Genomic DNA, 3434 nt, shown 5'->3' on the forward strand with positions numbered 1-3434 from the left:
AAATGAACGTGTTAAATTTTCTGGCGGGTATATTAAATTGGCGTAGCTCACGTTGTAAATCATCTTCACTTTGAGAGATTAGTATTGCATAATCTGTATAGCAGATTATTTTAAGTTGTTTTTCTCTCATTTGGTATCCTTTTTTAGTTCTTACTTTTTTATCATTTCATCCATGATCAGGTTGCACAATAAAGGACTGAGGGAATCTCCCTGTCTCATTCCATTCCCAGCTTCAATTGGGTCAGTTAATTCATCTTCTACTTTTGCTTTTATTGTGTTGTTCTGGTAGATGTTTTCGATCGTGTTAATATTCCTACAGATACCTCTCTTGAATATAACAAATGAATAACTTCCTTTAATTTGTTCTGAAGCTATTTCCTTGTGGCATTTTTGTAATTAACTATTCTAAATGGGAAATAAGTCCCAATTTAACTTAAAATCATTTTTTAGTTAAATTGTGGCTTATTTACCATTTAGAATAGTTAATTAGTCCTTTAATTTGACCCTGTCAAATGCTTTCTTAAGGTCTACGAAACATAAATATGCCGGTTTGTTGTATTCTAATGATTTCTATTGGACTTGCCTCATTACAAATATAGCGTCGGTGCATGATCTTCCCGACCTAAAATCTTGCTGTTCTTCTGCTACCAATCTTTTCAGACAAAGAAATTAAATTAAGTAAGTTTTAAAACTGTTATAATGCATATAATAATACTTTGTTCTTCTCCACCTGTAGGTACCCCAGGTTGATAAATGATTACCTGGCGCCCATACAGAATATTTATTGATTAGTAATATATTCTCCATAAGAGAATATCTACTCCTCTTGGAGATTAAGGATTCTTAATAAAGTTGATTATTATTGGCCGGAGTTTTGAGTTTAAGTTAAGCTTTTTTTGTATAATAGTCATAATTACTGGTAAAGCTTTTTTACCATAACACTTCTTGTAAAGATTTTTACTTTATAAAAACGGTTATGTTACTCGTTTTGTATACATGTACCATATTGTGGATTTTATGATTTTAGATTGATGGCAGTGACAAATCAATTATTCACTTATCTTCTGACAACAATTTTACCCATTCACACAAACAGGCACACATCTTAATCCTATTTATTATCTTAGACATGGTAGGCGAACCTACCAATTATTATTGTCAGCACAGCCCTGAGGTTCTAACCTCAAAAATCTTATTCCTATATAAAATTATTTTATAAGAAAATTAAGTCTAAATAAAATAGATAGGAACAAAAAAATTAACAGTTTAACAATATATATTTTAAAGCAAAAATTTGTAAAAATTAAAGATAAAATAGAAGAATTTAACAACTTTTGTTAGCCTAAAATAAAATTATTAAAGTCGCTATAGAATTTTGTAAACAAAATGTTATTTTTCTTCAATATATTCTTAAATTCTTCTATTTGAAGGCAAAGTATGCTTCTAATATTTCTATTTGTAAAAATTGATCACAATATCGAATATATATCAGCAGAAAATCATTCTGTTAAAACAAGCAGGCCCTTATGCCTATTCTAACTAGAAGACTTTATCATTATTCTTATCTTCAATAGCGCTTTATAGACAGTTAGTTTAAAACCAAAATATCTTACTATATGTTGTAAAAATAGGTATATCGTATAATATATCATTATTATGTCAGAGACAAGTAAAACAATTTTACAAATAGTCACAACAATGTCTGTTTGGATACGGATGGTCAGATCTACCTTCTTCCAGGTTTAGAAAACGTTGTTTTTGTGTGGTTTTTCTTTATATTATGTTGATGAGTTGATGAATTGTAGAAAAAATGGTAGATTAGGATAACGAACTTATTGTTATCTATAGTTTGAGGATATATTCCGAGTCATTTAATAAATTATTCACCAATCTCTCATTTTTTCTTAAATTAAATATCTAACATGTATCTTCCGCTAGATACTAATATTTTCTCTTCTACATATTTTTTATCGTATTCAAAAGAAGCAAAATTGAAGACAATTACTGCATAACGTCCCGATAATCACAATAAAGTTTTAAATCTGCTAAAAAATCATAAAAATATAGCACTACCTCTTTTGTTGCTATTTGTCAATGTGACGTAGTATTTACCGGAATATTGGAGATTCAATCAAAATGTCAGACCTTCAATAATGTACTAAATCTGTTTTTGCTTAAGCAAAATAATATTAATTAAGGGACATGATAAAATACTTCAATTGAAAGTTTAAGTGTTTGAAAGTAACTTACCATCGGAAGAAAACAATATTTTATATTAATATTTTCAGTCTAAAACAGGTCCAGATTTTTTGTGAAACTGTTGGTTCTGTGGATTAAAAATGATATATCGTTATCAACCGATTTCTTTCTTCAAGCGGTGGTGGCAAATGACGCTAGATTATTTGATTGGAATTAAAGTACGATAAGAAAACAGTCTACTCCTGAAAAACGAATAGGTAGTCGTAGTCTGAGATGAATCATCTAAAAGTGGAACCATCAGATACAGCTTTCATGATAAGATTTGTAAATTATGTTGAGGTAGGTAGCAATAATTCATGCTTCAAGAGAATAATGTGACTATACATGTAGGTATAAAGAAAGAGTTTTAATTGTTCAAAAAATTGAATTAGATCATTTATTTTAGGTTGAATTATCAATTATTTACCTATTGTAACTACTAAAGACCTGGACTCATCCTTTTGAAAAATAGTTGTTTTTAAAAAAGTATATAAATATTTATTATTGTCTTTAATTTTATTGGTATTCAGCAGTAGAAAATGTGTATATAAGTTTGTTTTCCCAATAACTAATTCTAGTACAGGCTCTTCTTATTCGTCTTCTTTTTCTTCTTCTCCTTTTTCTCCTTCTTCTCCTCCTTTTTCTTCATCTTTATAAGCAATTCTGCTTGTTCATTGGCAGATTAATACCTCTTTGGAAGAATGTCACTCCATCTTTTGAGCGGTCGTCGCATACTTCGCCAATTGTTGATTTATCTCTGGTCATTTTGATCACACGGGATTCCTCCATTCTTCTGTGGTTATTCCATTCTTCTTTTCTCTTTAGTGTCCATTCGTTTATATACTGTACGTCACATTTTTTTCTTCTAATGTTTTTACTCCTCTTTAGATCCCTCAACATCTTTGGTTCTTTCGATGCATATTTGTCATTATTGATTTTACCCTAAATTTATAAATTCTTGAGTTAAACTTCGCCTGCAATTTTGTTGGGTGGATCTAGTAGCTCGATAGAACTGTTGTCGGTCCCAAGACGGATAAAGGAGGAGGGAGTCTGCAGCCAAGTTAGCACCCTATAGATAGACTTTCAACCCATACATCTCATAAAAATGGGATTAGGCCTCAGAATACGAATGATAGTACACACTGGTAGATATAATGCAGGGATTTTGTACCTGAAACATGTTTACGAGTTGTTTA

General features: G+C 30.3%; 1 long non-coding RNA gene across 1 annotated transcript; it reads left to right on the plus strand.

Annotated features, from left to right (window-relative positions):
* Positions 1-2388: 2388 nt before the first annotated feature.
* LOC126879518 (uncharacterized) lies at positions 2389-2747 on the plus strand. Its single transcript, XR_007696097.1, has 2 exons — positions 2389-2538; positions 2645-2747. It is a non-coding gene; the product is annotated as an uncharacterized LOC126879518 (long non-coding RNA).
* The last annotated feature ends 687 nt before the right edge of the window (positions 2748-3434 follow it).

The sequence above is a fragment of the Diabrotica virgifera genome, chromosome 2, assembly GCF_917563875.1.
Source record: "Diabrotica virgifera virgifera chromosome 2, PGI_DIABVI_V3a".
In the NCBI taxonomy this organism is placed as follows: domain Eukaryota; kingdom Metazoa; phylum Arthropoda; class Insecta; order Coleoptera; family Chrysomelidae; genus Diabrotica; species Diabrotica virgifera.